We start from the raw sequence: 19,502 nt of genomic DNA, 5'->3' as shown, positions 1-19,502 counted from the left end.
TGTTACATGTAACATCATTAAACCAAGAACAAAGCCTATTTCGAAACACATGTGTTCGTATCAGCGTTGTTTATCACCCTGTGTGAGCATTGGAAACCCGACAAACAGTCTTGACAACTGTGACAGCTTATCTATCTGTGTGTGTCACATCCATCCTGTTATAGCAATCGATATGATTAATTTTATAGATTTTTTTCTAATTAGCGTTGTTAACTACCAAAAGAATGCATACACAAATAGTTCTAGTGGACGAAGCAAAGAGACCGTTGTGTATATGAATCATGTTTTTTTTCTAATTAGCGTTGTTAACTACCTAGAAATTGATATGGTGAGTTGAAATCAAAATCAAGATGTCAGACAACGTGCCTTTCGAGATCCAAGAGGAAATAATCAAACGGCTTCGAGTAAAATCACTGATTCGATTCCGATCAGTCTCCAAATCATGGAAAGCTATTGTTGTTATTGTGCCTATCTCGGTTGTTCAGTACTTTCGTGATAATAAAACAAGAAATAATCAAACGGCTTCCAGTAAAATCACTGATTCGATTCCGATCAGTCTCCAAATCATGGAAAGTTGTTGTTGTTATTGTGCCTATCTCGGTTGTTCAGTACTGTCGTGATAATAAAACAAGCAGACATTGATTTTGCCAAGATTGAAGGAAAGAATCTGGCCATAAGCGTTGTGGATTCTCAGTAAATAAAGCATTTCCCATGGATATAATAGTAATTTTCAGCCCTAACTTTAAGATGGCATATAAAAAGTCAGTTAAAATCCCTAATATTTTACCTTTTTCTTCCCATTATACCCCTCTTAACCTTCTTTCATCACTTCTGACCTTTGATTAAACTGAAACCGTCTAAATTGATAATCACCTTCTTCAATGTGCAATTCAATTCATACCTATATATTTGTGTTTTTTAAGTAAATTTTAATTTTAATATATTAATTTCAGAAAAAAATTAAAAAACTCGGTTAAACGGGTCGTGTTCGGGTTAACCCACGAAAGTTCGGGTCGTGTTCGGGTTCATATGTATGATACGATTTTCGGGTTCGGGTTATATATAAGCATTTCCTATGTACAATATTGTAATTTTACTACGCGTATAAATTTCGAAGCAACATGTACAAGAGAGAAAAGCCATTCTAGAGGGGGTAAAGTTGCTCATATTCCAAAAATTTAAGACGCTCACGGGGTAAAATTGAGATTTCCGGCATTTGTGGATATGAAGCGTCTCACTTTCCCATTATCCTACCACCAGACTGTTGTGTTTCCTCTCAAAATATCCACCGGTTATGGTAGCTATGGCACTAATTGTTGAATAATACAGAGCAACAACAACACACCACCAACCGCCTTCAATCGTTGGAGCAAGCCTGGCGATGATGGCTTTGGAATTATCAGCTTTGCTCTCTTCGTTCTTCCTTTCTGTGAAGTTTGGGTGGTGGAGAGAGAGGCGAATTTACGCTTGTGTTGCAGAGAAGCTCAGTAGGGTGCGGTGGATTTTATGGGATTGGAGGGGTTAGGGGAAGATGAAGTGAAGCGGCGTGTCTTTAATCCCGTACGGCTTCTTTTACTATTTAGTATTAGGGTTCTAGAAGGTCTCTTAAAACTTTGGGTTAAATAGCTTAAACATCCTTGTACATGGTGCTTCGTAAGATGGGATATAGGGAGCAAAGGGTAAGATGGGAAGAAAAATGTAAAAATATAGGTTATGTTTGAGACTTTTAGTCTGCCATCTTAAAAAGTTGGGGTTAAATTACTATGTTAGACATGGGAAATGCTTATATATAGTATATATCAGTAACCAGAGATAATATTAAAAAAAAAACTATAATAAATCAACGATCAGGATCCTAAATCCTAATTATCATCATTTCAAAATTTAATATAATAATAATATGTTCAAATTAGCACTGGAATTTATTATTCATTGAACATCATCCAATCAGAAGATTGAAGAAACAGAGGAGATTGATACGAGCGACACCTTTTTTGCGATCTTGGCGACATTTAGCGTGAGCAGGATCATCGGAAAGGTAACCATCGATCGGGTCAGAGGTGGCAGTGGAGGTGGGGTTGGGTGAAACGGCGGCAGCAGGGGACGATGGGTGATAATGAACAAATAGGTTGCCCATACTGGCAATCTCTGTATAATGGAATTTGGAGCATCACCAAAGTTGCAATACCAACACAAAATACAAAATACAAAATACAAAATGATAATTGGTATCGACAATATATTTGAACTTACAGGTTTGTATACCAATTTTGAGATGACATGAAGAGTCTCCTGTTCAAAATCCCTAATTTTCAACATTATATTCCACTTGTGCCCCAGCTCCTCTGTTCATCGACATCATTGTGACTTTCTTTTATATATGTATCTGTATTTTTAAATACAATTACAAATACGAATAGAACAGAATTAGAATGAAATTGATCTAATGGTTATATATCAACATATAGATATTGGTATTGGTTCTTAATCACAAACAACTGAAACTGTTAAAGCCCTAAGTGCACAGGTTTATTCAATCAAACAACAATAACAACTCAACAACTCCATTTAAGAAAAAATAATAGTTTACGTTTGCAATTGGATACCCCTAACACAGACCTGCTCAAGAAAGGAATAACGAAGAGAGCAAAGCTGATAATTCCAAAGCCATCATCGCCAGGCTTGCTCCAACGATTGAAGGCGGTTGGTGGTGTGTTGTTGTTGCTCTGTATTATTCAACAATTAGTGCCATAGCTACCATAACCGGTGGATATTTTGAGAGGAAAGACAACAGTCTGGTGGTCATTCTTTTTTTGGCATTAAAATAAAACAAATGATCTACATGATTCATAAACTTTGGTTTTGTTCCTACAGTTCACACTACAATAAGGTTGCCACTCCAGAAGCCCATCCATTTTTCGGTAGTGCTAGTCACAATGCCTACAGAGAGAGTTCTTATATTCATTTAACTATGATAATCAAATGTCTTAACTACACTGAAATAATGATTAAATATAGACCTGGCAAACATGTCAGTTCGGGTCGGGTCGGGTCATGGGTCAAAACGGGTCAATTACAAAAAAGGTTTTTTAGATTCGGGTCGGAACAGGTACGGGTCAGAACGGGTTTCGGGTCATGTTGGTTAAAAATTGCTTTCTTTAAAAAAATAGATTTTACTTTAAAAAAAATGAAACGAAACAAAAAAACTGAAAGGATTGAACCAATCCGAAACGAAACCGAAAAAACCATCAAAACGAAACAAAAAAACCAAAACCAAACCGAAACGAAACCGAATAACGACCAAACAAAAATAAAAAACCGAACCGAAACACAAAAAAAAACTGAAGATCAAAACCGATCCGAAATGAAATAAAAATACTGACAAAATTGAAAGCAATCTAAAACGGAACCAAAAAATGGATCAAATCGAAATAAAAAATCAAAACCGACCAAAACAAGACAAAAAAACGAACTGAAACGAAACAAAAAACTGAAAAGATCAAAACCGTTCCGAAACGAAAAAAAACCCGATTAAAACGAAACTAAAAATCAAAACTCAACCGAACCGAAACCGAATGAACCGACCAAACAGAAACAAAAAATCGAAACCGAAACGGAACCAAAAAAAACTGAAAATACTGAAACCGATTCAAAACGAAGCCGAAAAAACTGACCAAACCGAAACAAAAAGGAGCGAATAAATTTCCAACTTGTATTAATAAAAACTAATCACATGACATGAAAACTTTTTTGCATTGTATTTCTACAGTTTATTGCATGATTTATTTAGGTACCATTTGCAAGATCAAGCAGAAAATCAGCTGAGTTCATCAAATTAAACCCTGGCACATACCCAATGGATGCAAGATACTCAATAACCTGACCCGAACAACCATAGTAAATTGAGCTGCCATCAGACAATACCACAACCTTATCAAACATCCAATACAGCCTACTTGATGGCTGATGGATCGTGGTGACCACACTCCTCCCTCCTCTAGCCAACCCATTCAACGTGGCCATTAACCGAAGAGCCGTGGTAGAGTCCAGCCCTGAAGTCGGCTCATCCAAAAGCAACAAACTCGGGTTCGCCAACATTTCCTGTCCACTACAAACCCGTTTCACCAACATGTACATTATTCTAATACTAAGATTAAAATTTTGAAAACCTAATCCTCTTTTTACAATTAAAACATTCATAATACTAATACTCAGATTCTATAACTAACATGATGTCACACCCCGATTTCCACGTGTATCACCGGTGGGCCCGGTGGGGGATTACCGTGACGTAGTTGGCAACAATATAATCAAACCACAATATATAAATGCACAACGGAAGCATAAAGATAAATATAATTCAACCATTTACTGTAATATCAATGTATCACAAGTAGTTGAATAGTATCCACAGGAGGGATCAAAATAAAATATTGTTCAACAGATAAGACATCAAGCTTGCGAGACTTCTTAAGATGCTAAGGAGCTAATGCCAGCCGATTACGTGTAGTACCTGCACTTAATCTTTTTGGGGAAAATACGTCAGTTTACACTGGTAAATACATTCAACCGACTCTTTTGTAAAATGTTTATTAAAATTGATTTGAATGCACGAGGCACAAATTCTTTTATAACTTGGGAAAATTATTTAAAATTATAATCTTGTGAACGAATTACATGTTCCTTCTATGCGTTCAGTAGCCCGGATCCTGTCCGGGTTAAAGATCAATAGACACACCACATTTGCGTAAAACCGAGGCGGGTAAACCATCGGCTACGTCTTTTAATAGTATAGACATCATACCAGTGTACGCCTACATCCGGGTGTCGAGGTCGTGGCCATTTCGTAAAATGATGCCAAGGATATCCGGGACATGGTCATTAACCCCCCAAAGGCTTTTAAGTAACAAGACTGTTTAAATGAGCCAATCAAATTATTCAATTAACCACCTAAGCGATGGAAGATTTGATGCTCAATCAAGCGGTATTTTATATACCGTAACCCAAGCCCGTATAAGGGAAAATAAGTTAAAAGTATTTACCTTTGCAAGTATTATCCTTAATCAGTTAAATCACAGATATCTTTTACTGGGGCTCCTTATTCTGGAACGAAGGTTTTAAAATAACCTATTAGAATCCTAACGGGTCTTTATATTAGCCGTAGCCTAGACCGGTTAGTTTCGAGGAATAGATACGGTTTAATCGCGTGAAAGGCGAAAACCGAGAATGGAATGTGATTCTGACCTAACAAGTTCGGAGACTTGTTTTATATGGGTTTAATATTCACACTCTGGATTTTGGGGTCAAAATGATATGGTTTGACCCGTATCGGCTAATTTATGTAAACTAGTTACATAAGCCGAACCGTGCGCGCAATAGGCGCAACGGGTAACCGTAGGAGTCCTACACTGTTTTCCTAAGTCAATATACTTTAAAGAGGTTGTGGTATCAGTAGGATACCTTCCATAATGCCCGTAACGAGTTTTAGTTCATTATACGCCCCGTAGGGGTTTTCCGGTCATTTTAAAGACTTTTAAAAGGGATTTCTGAGTTCTACAGGAAACCTGAGTTTCTCGATCAGTTTAATAAGTCTAAAATATCTTATTTATTATTTAAAATCAGTAGCAACTGGAATCGGGTCAAAAGACCTTGTAGAACTCAAGTTTTGGCCGAAAAGGGCATATTCGGTATTTACCGAACCGTAGCCATAACCGCAGGTTATGAGCAGGTTAAAATTAATTAAAAATCTTTAAAAATCCCAAAATATTATTTTACTACAGTGGGTAAAAGTTTTGGTGACGAAATCTTGGTTTAGGTAGGCGTTATGCTAATTGCGCCGTTTATTACAAAAGTTTCTTATAAATGCGCTATTTAGCATAACTCCCATTCTAGACCTCGGATTGGCGTGAAACTTTAGGGACATGCTTAGAATTTAGTAAGCAAGGTTATGGTCCCTTCACGTGTCCGAAATACTCGTTTTATTTTAAAAAGGGCGTTACGGTCAACTTTTAAGTAACTAACGGAAATGCGTAAAAGACTCGGACAAACAACGAACCGGTCACAGAGGGTGATACCATCACGTGACCTGGTCCTAAGAGAGTCCTAAGGCATATCTATATTGCACTAAAACGGGTCAGAACTGAAGTCAAAGCAAAAGTCAAACTTTTGCGACATTCGGCTCCGAACCGGGTCAATATATCCAATGGCCGAATCAAACGAGTTTAGACAAGTTTATATACTTAATATCATGTTTTATGATCATCAAAACAGGTTTCATAGCATATACATTACAAATTATGTACAAAATTGCAAAATGACTTTCTGTTGACTTTTTAAGTGCACGTTTGACTCGACATTTGACATAGTTAGAGTGGTGATCAGGGGGAACCCTTTTAGAGGTTTATTACCCACATAAATACCAACACATAACTACTTTTGATTCGAGAATTCACTGGACCATTTGTGAGTTATCGAAAAGTCAATCGTTAGTTACGACGGATTGACTTTTAGGCTAAACTAAGCAAAAACAAGGCCATAGAAGGTTTGGCATACTTACAGAGACTTGATGTAAGACTTAGAACTAGAGAAGAACACTTTGGAGCTTCAGGAAAGAGCAGAAGGTGTGTTTTGAAGTGTGTTCTTAATTGTGACTATACATGGCCTTTTATAGTGCATAAGGAGCCTTTAGATCATTACAACACACCCTACAATTGAGTATGGATCAATGGCAGGTGTCCTAAGGTGCTATGGGTCGAGTAGGGGGCGCCCATAACTCTGAGAAACCCATACTTAATTGTTTTACCGCTTTAAACAGCCAACAGCCAAGTTTCTGTCGCTGGGCATCGCTTACGGACCGTATGGCTTGGGCCTTGCGGTCCGTAAGTCAGTGGCGGATCTAATTTAATCATTCACCCCCTTACGGTCCGTAAGGCAGGACCTTTACGGTCCGTAAGGGTTGGTTCTTAAATCTTTTTAAATCTTTTGAAATGATTAATAAAATCTTTGGTAATTAATAACCTGACCTTTCGGGTTTGAAGGGGTAACTTTGCGATTTGGCCCTCGGTTAATTACAATTAAGGCCTCGGGTCTTTTATTCGTACAGTTAAGCCCCCGGTTAGTTCGATTATTATCCGAAAAGCTTTAATTTATATTGTTGACGCTTTTAACCCTTCTCGTACGAATTTGATCATTACTTTCTCGTTTTAAAACGGAACCTCGCGGAATTTATACAGTATAATCTAGTGAGCGTATTTTACTGTTACAAAGCCTCGGGTACGTCAAAGGGTCACTCAGAGGTATAATTAAACATGTTGACACAGTTAACCCCCGCAGCTTGTAATCTCTCACTTTCTTCCGCGTTTCGCTTCCGTACGATCCATGATTTATTCGTTTGAAGGTATGAGCATCGTTTAGGGTTACTATACAGTATACTTACCCTTAATTGACATTTATAACCCTCTAATTTACATACTTTCAAGGTTTGTCAACATTAGTCCTTTATTAATATTATACGCCATGTGTAAACTCAAGACACGTGTCAATACGTTATTGGACACAAAATTTTGAGGTGTTACATCCTCACCCCCTTAAAATAAATCTCGACCCGAGATTTACTCAAACAAATAGGGATATTTTTCCTTCATCGTGGATTCAACTTCCCACGTGAATTCGGGACCTCTCCGGGCATCCCATTTAACCTTTACTATCGGCACATGTTTTCTTCGGAGTTTTTTCACCTGTCGGTCTTCAATCGACAAAGGCTTCTCCACAAACTTCAAGCTTTCATCTATATGCACATCTGTGTGTGGGATCACTAATGATTCATCAGCGAAACACTTCTTTAGATTGTAGATGTGGAACACATTATGAATTCCATTGAGCTCTTCTGGTAAGTTCAATTTATAGGCAACTGACCCGACATGTTCGATGACCTCAAAAGGTCCTATGTACCGCGGGCTCAGTTTACCCTTCTTACCGAATCGCATCACCCCCTTCCAGGGTGATACCTTTAGCAGCACTTTTTCACCTACATCGAAGTGAAAATCCTTACGCTTTGGGTCAGCGTAGCTTTTCTGCCTATCACGGGCAGCCTTGAGACGTTCCCGAATCTGGACAATCTTGTCCGTTGTCTCGAAAACTATCTCTGGTCCTGATAATTGGACCTCTCCCACTTCCGCCCAACAAACAGGCGATCTACACTTCCTACCGTATAATGCCTCGAAAGGCGCAGCCTTTATGCTGGTATGGTAGCTATTGTTGTAGGAGAATTCGATTAGGGGTAGGTTCTTATCCCAACTACCACCTAGATCGATAGCACATGCTCGCAGCATGTCTTCTAACGTTTGAATAGTACGCTCACTCTGACCGTCTGTCTGAGGATGGTAAGCCGTACTGAAGTTCAAACGTGTGCCCAAAGATTGTTGGAAACTCTTCCAGAAATGTGACGTGTACCTAGTATCCCTATCAGAGATAATAGATACAGGTATGCCATGTAAGGCCACAATCTTATCAACATACAGCTGGGCTAAAGTGCCGGAGCTATAAGTCTCCTTAATGGGTAAGAAATGAGCTGACTTAGTCAGTCGATCGACTATAACCCATATTGTGTCGTTTCCCTTGCTCGTTTTTGGTAACTTGGTGATAAAATCCATAGTTACACACTCCCATTTCCATTCAGGAAGTTCAGGCTGTTGTAGCAAGCCAGATGGCTTTTGATGTTCAGCCTTGACTTGCGCACAAGTCAAGTATTTGGCTACATAAGCGGCTACAGACTTTTTCAAGCCTATCCACCAATAATTTGCCTTTAAATCCTGATACATTTTATCTGCTCCAGGATGGACAGAATATTTGGAGCTATGGGCTTCCTGGAGGATAACATCTCGTAGTCCTCCATAAATAGGAACCCATATCCGCCCATTCAATCTCAAAAGTCCATCCTTGTGAAGAGTTAACTGCTCCTCAGTTACTCCTAACTTTTCCTTATGATAATTAGCTTCCAACACAGCCTCTCGCTGTGCAGCTAATATCCTTTCAATCAAGTTATTCTTTACTTCCATTCTCCTAGCATTGATTCGGATGGGTTTCATCCTTTCTTTCCGGCTCAGGGCATCGGCGACTACATTCGCCTTGCCGGGATGGTACCTTATCTCACAATCATAATCATTCAAGGTCTCCATCCAACGGCGTTGCCTCATGTTTAGCTCCTTCTGATTGAACAAATGTTGAAGGCTTTTGTGATCTGAATAGATCACAAACTTGATTCCATATAGGTAATGCCTCCACAGTTTTAGTGCGAATACAACGGCACCCAGCTCCAAGTCATGGGTGGTGTAATTCTTTTCGTGCACCTTCAACTGTCTTGAAGCATAGGCAATCACCTTGCTTTTCTGCATGAGCACACACCCCATGCCAGTGTGCGACGCGTCGCAGTAAACTACGAACTCTTCGGTACCTTCTGGTAGCGTCAACACAGGAGCGTTGCTCAGCCTTTGTTTCAAAATATCAAAGGATTCTTGCTGCTTAGGGCCCCAAACAAACTTTTCCTTCTTCTTGGTTAGAGAAGTTAAGGGCGCAGCAATCCTTGAGAAATTCTCAATGAATCTCCTATAGTATCCTGCCAATCCCAGGAAACTACGGATCTCTGTGGGCGTCTTTGGCTCTTGCCAATTCATGACCGCCTCTACCTTAGCAGGATCCACCTGGATACCATTCTCACTTACGACATGTCCAAGAAATTGGACTTCTCGTAGCCAGAATTCACATTTAGAGAATTTGGCATAGAGTTTCTCGCGATGCAGCAATTCGAGAATACATCGTAGGTGTTTCTCATGGTCGGCTTTATTCCTTGAATAGATAAGAATGTCGTCGATGAATACGATGACAAATTTGTCCAAGTACGGCTTACAGACGCGATTCATGAGATCCATGAACGCAGCCGGTGCATTTGTGAGCCCAAAAGGCATCACTAGGAACTCGTAGTGACCGTAGCGAGTCCTAAATGCTGTTTTATGCACGTCTTCATCTCTGACCTTCAGCTGATGGTAGCCCGACCTTAAGTCGATCTTTGAGAAATAGCTAGCCCCTTGCAACTGATCAAACAAATCGTCGATCCTTGGCAATGGGTATCTATTCTTTATCGTGACCTTATTAAGTTCACGATAATCGATGCACAGACGCATCGATCCGTCCTTTTTCTTCACAATCAGGACAGGTGCTCCCCAGGGAGACGAACTAGGCTTGATGAAACCTTTTGCTAACAGTTCATCCAGCTGGGTCCTCAATTCCTTCATTTCAGTCGGTGCTAGCCTGTAGGGTGCTCTAGCAATGGGAGCTGCTCCAGGGATGATGTCTATTCTGAATTCCACCTGCCTATCTGGTGGCAACCCAGGTAGATCTTCGGGAAAAACTTCTGGATACTCCGAAATGACAGGAATGTCCTCTATCCTCGATTTGGGCTCGTCTATAATCACCTGTGCCATGTAGATGACACAGCCTCTTTTTAAGCATCTTGAAGCTTTGAGCATAGTTATGTTCTCAGGCAGTCCATACTGCGTATCCCCTCGAATGGTGAGCGATTCACTAGTCGGGGTCTTTAGCACAATTTGTTTTCTATTGCAGACTATCTGAGCCTGGTTGTGCGCTAACCAGTCCATGCCCAGAACGATGTCAAAACCAGCTAGATTAAAGGGAAGTAGAGATAGAGGAAAAGAATGGTTCTTAATGGATATCATACATCCATCTAATATAGTGGAGACGGTTTCTATAGTGCCGTCTGCTAGCTCTACCTCGTATTTCACATTTAGGGTTTTGATAGGCATGTTTAGCAGTTTGCAAAATTTTTGGTCTACAAAGGATTTATCAGCGCCTGAATCGAAAAGTACTCTTGCAAATATATTATTCACGAGAAAAGTACCTGTGATTACGTTGTCGTCCTGCAACGCTTCCTTCACATCCATTTTGAAGACTCTAGCGTTATTCTTTTTGGTTTCCTCGGTCTTCTTGGCGAGCTTGGGGCAGTTGCTCCTGATGTGCCCCTTCTCACTACAGTTGTAGCAGGTCGCGTCTTTAATCTTCTTACAGTCCACAGTCTTGTGGTCTTTGGACTTGCACAGTCCACAAGTATGCGTCTTTGACTGGGACTGTGAGTTCGGCCCAAACCTGCATTTCCCAAAGTGGAATTTTGGCAGTTCTTGCACTTGGGCTTCTCTCCGGTTTGTTGCCCATCTTTTCTCGATTCTGTTCCTCTCTTGCCATCACCGTTCCCACGGTGCTTCTTTCCCGACCTTCGTGAGGTATCATCCTCACGCTTCCTCTTTTCGGCCTCTTTGTTCCTCTGCGATCTCAGTCGCATCGTGAGGGACAAAGAGAGGTCAGTCACAGACCTGAAGGTCGTTGGCCGAGAGGCCTTCACACTAGCCTTTATCGCGGGTTCTAACCCCCCGATAAAACGAGCAATCCTCCTTGGTTCCGGGGTGACTAGGTATGGAACCAAGCGAGACATCGTATTGAAGCTCATCAAGTAGGCCTGGCAGTCCAGATTTGTCATCACCAATGACACAAAATCGGACTCTATCTTCTCCACCTCATGCTGAGGGCAGTAATTTTCTCTGATGAGAGAAACGAATTCCTCCCACGTCATGTTGTAAAGCACAGCTTTTCCCGAGGCCTGAACCAGCGCCCTCCACCAAGCTAGGGCCTCGCCCTTAAACGACTGTGACACAAACTTCACTACATCCCTTTCAGCGCAGCCACTGATGTCCACCACTGTGTCCATCTCATCCAACCATGTCATACATTCGACGGCACCCTTCTCCCCCGTAAAGTCTCGGGGTTTACAAGATACGAAGTACTTGTATGTGCAGCCCCTGGCACGGGAAGCATCAGTATACTCCCTTTCGCGACGAACACTATTTTCATTCGACGAGTGATTGTCGTCGTCCTTTTTGGGCTTGGACGAGTGGTTATCGTCGTGCTTCTTGGGTTTGGATAGTGGTTTGCTGTGGGTTTTTGAGTGTGTCTTTGGCTTCGATGGTGGTTTGGAAACTGTTCTGCTTCGAGATTCTGTATATTGTCGATCCAGAGCTGCTTGCACAGCGTTGTCGACAAGAGCTTTGAGTTGAGCGCCCGTTAGATTTATTTGGGCATTATCATAATCATCTTCATTTGTATGACTACTTCCTCCATTAGGATTTGCCATAGTAGCTTGTATCTGCTGCAGAAGATAATGAAAATTCTATTTAGGAGTTTATTATTGAATTGTCTTTAATGGCAATTCATTAACCATGGTAACGAAGACCATATCCGGTTAATTTGTTACTCACTTTTTATTTAGGATTTGAACATACTTATCCTAATCACAATTAATATTGCTAGTGGCATAAAAGCCTAGTCACGAGGACGTTATTATAATATTTAGCCGAGATTACGGAGAATCAAGGTATGAAGGTTTGAACCGTAGTCCTTTTACCTTCTCTTGACAGGGAGTCATAGACCACCACTGTCTTTTGCCTTATTGTGACAATATGTATTGCCCGTAGGCATTACATCACTAACGGATGTTTGATAGTTCGGCCCGTAGGCGCTACATCGCTAATGGATGTTTAACAAGTGATCATCTTTGTTGATGATTTAACCCATGATTTATTATATCATTAATTTGGGCCTTGGAATCCTTTAAAGGATTCTTGCATAAGAATGGCATGTGCAATTTTAATGAATCACATCTGCCATGATTGTTAACATGCATACAGAGGTTAACAGAGAATCTGAATCTTTTAATTAGGTCTTACCATCTTGGCCGGATCTAAAAAGACACCTGGCTAGGTTTCACTCTGAAGATTCTTTATTTAGGCAGATCAAATTAAAAGGAATGGTTTTTGATTTATTTCATATATAGTAATAACAAAATGAAATTCATAATATAACATTCCATAATTTTAATACGATTACACACCGCCCTAAACGGGACTTTTTAAATAGTACATACCTACATAGAGGTTTAAAATAAATGACAAGTCCACGCAGGGACTAATACAAGATAAGTGTCCACGCAGGGACTAAAGATAAGTCCACGTAGGGACTAAAATACGATAAACGTCCACGCAGGGACTTATTTAAAATAAACATTACATTGGAACATACATAAGGACTAATGGTCACGTTTCTTCTTTTTGCCCTTCAGTAGGTTTGCTAAGCCCTTGAGGAATCCTCGGTGGCTCTTACGTTCTTCCTCGAAGTCTCTTTCCACGCGGCTCAAACGGTGGAGTATTTCTTCTTGTTCGGGAGGAGAGAAACGTGGTTGTGGTGCCTGTTGCGGAACTGGAGGTCTAGGAGGTGCTGGACACCCATGAGCCGAGTAGTCCGGTATTCCCATGTGTCCATATGCTCCGTCTGGGTAGCGGGCATTATACCTAGCCCCTACCACATATGGGTCGCGCTCATAGTTGTAATTGTAATGTGCTTGTGATGACGGTTCGAACAGGTTGTAAGCCGTTGGACCCGTATATGCAGGTATTGGGTGGTCGTACCCAAATGGTGGCGAAGTTGGTGCAGCTGGTGCGGAGTTCGCCTCCTGTACAGGACTTGAAGGTCCTTCTTCTTGTAGTGGCGGGTAGTGGCTACTACTAGAGTGTCGAGGGGTGCTGAAGTGGAAATCCCATCCTCCTCGTGTGGACATACGAGCATTTGTCCTCCTACGCCTTGGCGGATCAGGCATTACTGGCTGTACCGGTGGCGGAGGTGGTGGCGTAACTGCCACGAAACGTGAATCCTCGGAGGGATCTCGCGGATGTTGTGGTTGTTGTGATGTCTGTGGCGTGTGGTACCACTCGTGTTGATTAAACAACGCCATGAAGCTATCTGGTCCCTGATAGGGTGTACCATGAAAGGATGACCCATCAGAGATTTCTATTGGATGCGTGGGCGTCCCACGAGCAGGTTCTGTCGGATCAGTATCCTCGTCCATATGATCTTCGGAGAAGTGATCTTGTGGTCCTAACGGAACAAAGACTGAAGGTTCCTGGATGTAGTCAGCTGGATTAAACTGACCTCTGAAGTATGGAGTAGGGTCGTCAAAATTTCGGTGCGATACCGAACGCTGTAGAGGTATGAAGGAGGGTTGCGGGTTGTTGGGATCATTCTCGGAATTTGGCCCGAATGAGTGCCGGTATGATGGCGTCGAGCTATGCGAGGTGGAATGCCTCGCTGGTTCATAAAGGTCTCTTCGCCTCTGCGGTTCTTCACTCCTTGTGGTTGAAGGAACTCGTGTATTTGAAGGTCCGGCTTCGTGATCATGATGAGTAACGATCTCTCCTCTGCCTCTTCTTCCCCTTCCTCTTCCTCGGAAAATCACTGGCGGCATATTTTCTGCTTTTTAAAACTTTAAATAACAATAATAAAAGAAAAAGACAACCTTGGAATAACAATTCGAGTTTGTCCTATGTTCTTGTCTAGACTCAAGTATGTGCAATTGTGTTATTGAGATTAAACACATTAGGATAGTGTTTAATTCACTCAATGTTGGCTCTGATACCAACCTGTCACACCCCGATTTCCACGTGTATCACCGGTGGGCCCGGTGGGGGATTACCGTAACGTAGTTGGCAACAATATAGTCAAACCACAATATATAAATGCACAGCGGAAGCATAAAGATAAATATAATTCAACCATTTACTGTAATATCAATGTATCACAAGTAGTTGAATAGTATCCACAGGAGGGATCAAAATAAAATATTGTTCAACAGATAAGACATCAAGCTTGCGAGACTTCTTAAGATGCTAAGGAGCTAATGCCAGCCGATTACGTGTAGTACCTGCACTTAATCTTTTTGGGGAAAATACGTCAGTTTACACTGGTAAATACATTCAACCGACTCTTTTGTAAAATGTTTATTAAAATTGATTTGAATGCACGAGGCACAAATTCTTTTATAACTTGGGAAAATTATTTAAAATTATAATCTTGTGAACGAATTACATGTTCCTTCTATGCGTTCAGTAGCCCGGATCCTGTCCGGGTTAAAGATCAATAGACACACCACATTTGCGTAAAACCGAGGCGGGTAAACCATGGGCTACGTCTTTTAATAGTATAGACATCATACCGGGTGTACGCCTACATCCGGGTGTCGAGGTCGTGGCCATTTCGTAAAATGATGCCAAGGATATCCGGGACATGGTCATTCACCCCCCAAAGGCTTTTAAGTAACAAGACTGTTTAAATGAGTCGATCAAATTATTCAATTAACCACCTAAGCGATGGAAGATTTGATGCTCAATCAAGCGGTATTTTATATACCGTAACCCAAGCCCGTATAAGGGAAAATAAGTTAAAAGTATTTACCTTTGCAAGTATTATCCTTAATCAGTTAAATCACAGATATCTTTTACTGGGGCTCCTTATTCTGGAACGAAGGTTTTAAAATAACCTATTAGAATCCTAACGGGTCTTTTTAGCCGTAGCCTAGACCGGTTAGTTTCGAGGAATAGATACGGTTTAATCGCGTGAAAGGCGAAAACCGAGAAGGGAATGTGATTCTGACCCAACAAGTTCGGAGACTTGTTTTATATGGGTTTAATATTCACACTCTGGATTTTGGGGTCAAAATGATATGGTTTGACCCGTATCGGCTAATTTATGTAAACTAGTTACATAAGCCGAACCGTGCGCGCAATAGGCGCAACGGGTAACCGTAGGAGTCCTACACTGTTTTCCTAAGTCAATATACTTTAAAGAGGTTGTGGTATCAGTAGGATACCTTCCATAATGCCCGTAACGAGTTTTAGTTCATTATACGCCCCGTAGGGGTTTTCCGGTCATTTTAAAGACTTTTAAAAGGGATTTCTGAGTTCTACAGGAAACCTGGGTTTCTCGATCAGTTTAATAAGTCTAAAATATCTTATTTATTATTTAAAATCAGTAGCAACTAGAATCGGGTCAAAAGACCTTGTAGAACTCAAGTTTTGGCCGAAAATGGCATATTCGGTATTTACCGAACCGTAGCCATAACCGCAGGTTATGAGCAGGTTAAAATTAATTAAAAATCTTTAAAAATCCCAAAATATTATTTTACTACAGTGGGTAAAAGTTTTGGTGACGAAATCTTGGTTTAGGTAGGCGTTATGCTAATTGCGCCGTTTATTACAAAAGTTTCTTATAAATGCGCTATTTAGCATAACTCCCATTCTAGACCTCGGATTGGCGTGAAACTTTAGGGACATGCTTAGAATTTAGTAAGCAAGGTTATGGTCTCTTCACGTGTCCGAAATACTCGTTTTATTTTAAAAAGGGCGTTACGGTCAACTTTTAAGTAACTAACGGAAATGCGTAAAAGACTCGGACAAACAACGAACCGGTCACAGAGGGTGATACCATCACGTGATCTGGTCCTAAGAGAGTCCTAAGGCATATCTATATTGCACTAAAACGGGTCAGAACTGAAGTCAAAGCAAAAGTCAAACTTTTGCGACATTCGGCCCCGAACCGGGTCAATATATCCAATGGCCGAATCAAACGAGTTTAGACAAGTTTATATACTTAATATCATGTTTTATGATCATCAAAACAGGTTTCATAGCATATACATTACAAATTATGTACAAAATTGCAAAATGACTTTCTGTTGACTTTTTAAGTGCACGTTTGACTCGACATTTGACATAGTTAGATTGGTGATCAGGGGGAACCCTTTTAGAGGTTTATTACCCACATAAATACCAACACATAACTACTTTTGATTCGAGAATTCACTGGACCATTTGTGAGTTATCGAAAAGTCAATCGCTAGCTATGACGGATTGACTTTTAGGCTAAACTAAGCAAAAACAAGGCCATAGAAGGTTTGGCATACTTACAGAGACTTGACGTAAGACTTAGAACTAGAGAAGAACACTTTGGAGCTTCAGGAAAGAGCAGAAGGTGTGTTTTGAAGTGTGTTCTTAATTGTGACTATACATGGCCTTTTATAGTGCATAAGGAGCCTTTAGATCATTACAACACACCCTACAATTGAGTATGGATCAATGGCAGGTGTCCTAAGGTGCTATGGGTCGAGTAGGGGGCGCCCATAACTCTGAGAAACCCATACTTAATTGTTTTACCGCTTTAAACAGCCAACAGCCAAGTTTCTGTCGCTGGGCATCGCTTACGGACCGTATGGCTTGGGCCTTGCGGTCCGTAAGTCAGTGGCGGATCTAATTTAATCATTCACCCCCTTACGGTCCGTAAGGCAGGACCTTTACGGTCCGTAAGGGTTGGTTCTTAAATCTTTTTAAATCTTTTGAAATGATTAATAAAATCTTTGGTAATTAATAACCTGACCTTTCGGGTTTGAAGGGGTAACTTTGCGATTTGGCCCTCGGTTAATTACAATTAATGCCTCGGGTCTTTTATTCGTACAGTTAAGCCCCCGGTTAGTTCGATTATTATCCGAAAAGCTTTAATTTATATTGTTGACGCTTTTAACCCTTCTCGTACGAATTTGATCATTACTTTCTCGTTTTAAAACGGAACCTCGCGGAATTTATACAGTATAATCTAGTGAGCGTATTTTACTGTTACAAAGCCTCGGGTACGTCAAAGGGTCACTCAGAGGTATAATTAAACATGTTGACACAGTTAACCCCCGCAGCTTGTAATCTCTCACTTTCTTCCGCGTTTCGCTTCCGTACGATCCATGATTTATTCGTTTGAAGGTACGAGCATCGTTTAGGGTTACTATACAGTATACTTACCCTTATTTGACATTTATACCCCTTGAATTTACATACTTTCAAGGTTTGTCAACATTAGTCCTTTATTAATATTATACGCCATGTGTAAACTCAAGACACGTGTCAATACGTTATTGGACACAAAATTTTGAGGTGTTACACATGAATAGTTAGATATTACCTGAGCACCTCGAAAAACACCCTCTGCACATTTATGACTGACCATTACCTCCTTTTGAGGAGGTCTGTCTTGTTGATAATCATATCGAACTTCCCATATTCTTTTATGATTCTGATTCTGTAATCTGTTAATTGGAGTCAAGGCTTTTTTATCCCTAAAACTAATCTCTTGAGTCAACTGCTTGGCTTTTGTTTGTCGACATACCCTTCATCATTTCAGTCTTGTACGAGCTCACCTGCTAGGTCAACTTGATCTGTATCACCAGCTAGTGGCGTCTCTGAGAATTCACGTACCATGTTCGAGCTCGAAAGATGTGCCCGTATGCTTTAACAAAAATTGTTTTTTTTTTATTTTTATTTTTTAAAATCATATTAGTATTGGGTTGGCCCAATAAACCTAATGTTAAATTGGGTAACTTACAAAACATAAAAAGGTATTTGATAATGGGCCTCTGTATTGGATTTGTATGTGTGTACAATTTTTTTTTTTAAAATAACATGTATATATCAATTTTTTTAATCCTGTGCCCCTCGAAATCACGGGCCTTGTGCGGAAGTCCTCCCCGCACACCATAAGAGCCGCCCCTGTCACCAGCGTTAAGCATATCTTAAACGAAGCACAAATGATCAATGCAAGTGTTGCATCAGATGTGCATAATCTCTAAAATCTCAACATGATTTCACCCAAATTACCTGCTTTTGTTAAAAGAAAATGAAAGAAAACTATACCTGCACAAATGGAGCGAGAACTGCGGAACCCTAAATCCCCAAACCTTAAACCTTCCATTGATGGAATCCTTCGCCATCCGTGTCAAGTTCGACTCACCAGAACCCCACCCTTCTGTTCATTGTCCGCCATAGGACACCGTTAACCACCACCGAATCCTAACCATACCTCTGTCGCTGGAACCTAACGGCTAACACCATCGACCCGTCTGGTGTCTAATCAAACCACCACCAACAAAGAGATAATTAATTCGTTAAACCTAATAATTTGCGATCATGTTAGCAACGATCCAATAATAAGAAATAAGAAACATCAAAGAAAGAAGTTCAACCCCAAATCAAGAATCCCACAAAAGTGAAATTGAATTAACAGCAAACAACGAAGTTTAAACAAATTCTAAACAAAAGTCACCATCAAAACCAAATTCTTCATGAAATATATATGAAACAAACTGACCTAAAGAAAGGGTTGGAGAAGAGACCAGGGGAACTTCTTCCGGCAACTAAGAACGGCGGTCTATAAGTCACCAGAATCTCCTTTCTTAAACCACATGTAATCTGCACTCGAATTATTTTGTAGGAATCGTTGTTGAGCCTGATGTTCCATTGAAGGGTTGCAGGGGTCTTAAGTCTTAAGTTTGGAACCAATACACGAATCGACAAAAAGGAAATTGATGAAATTACTTATAAATTGAAGAACATGAAGGTAACAAAATCTATATACAAACCGGAAATTGATGGTTTCTTGAAGGGGAAGGTGATTCGGTCTGAGCAGTAATTGATTTCAATTTCATTCATGAAACCTAATTGATGATATCAGTAATGGGTCCGACGGTTTCAAACATCAATTTGCTGAAGACTTCGTGGGTAAGAAATGATTTT

The 19,502-nt window shown here is 40.4% G+C and overlaps 1 long non-coding RNA gene across 1 annotated transcript; it reads right to left on the bottom strand.

The window, feature by feature from the left end:
• Positions 1-1,798: 1,798 nt before the first annotated feature.
• LOC110874051 lies at positions 1,799-2,804 on the bottom strand. Its single transcript, XR_002555592.2, has 3 exons — positions 2,620-2,804; positions 2,254-2,386; positions 1,799-2,148 (listed from the first exon to the last, which is right to left on the bottom strand). It is a non-coding gene; the product is annotated as an uncharacterized LOC110874051 (long non-coding RNA).
• Positions 2,805-19,502: the final 16,698 nt, after the last annotated feature.

The sequence above is a fragment of the Helianthus annuus genome, chromosome 7 (genome assembly GCF_002127325.2).
Source record: "Helianthus annuus cultivar XRQ/B chromosome 7, HanXRQr2.0-SUNRISE, whole genome shotgun sequence".
Lineage (NCBI taxonomy): Eukaryota > Viridiplantae > Streptophyta > Magnoliopsida > Asterales > Asteraceae > Helianthus > Helianthus annuus.
This window is presented reverse-complemented; position numbering and strand designations above follow the sequence as displayed.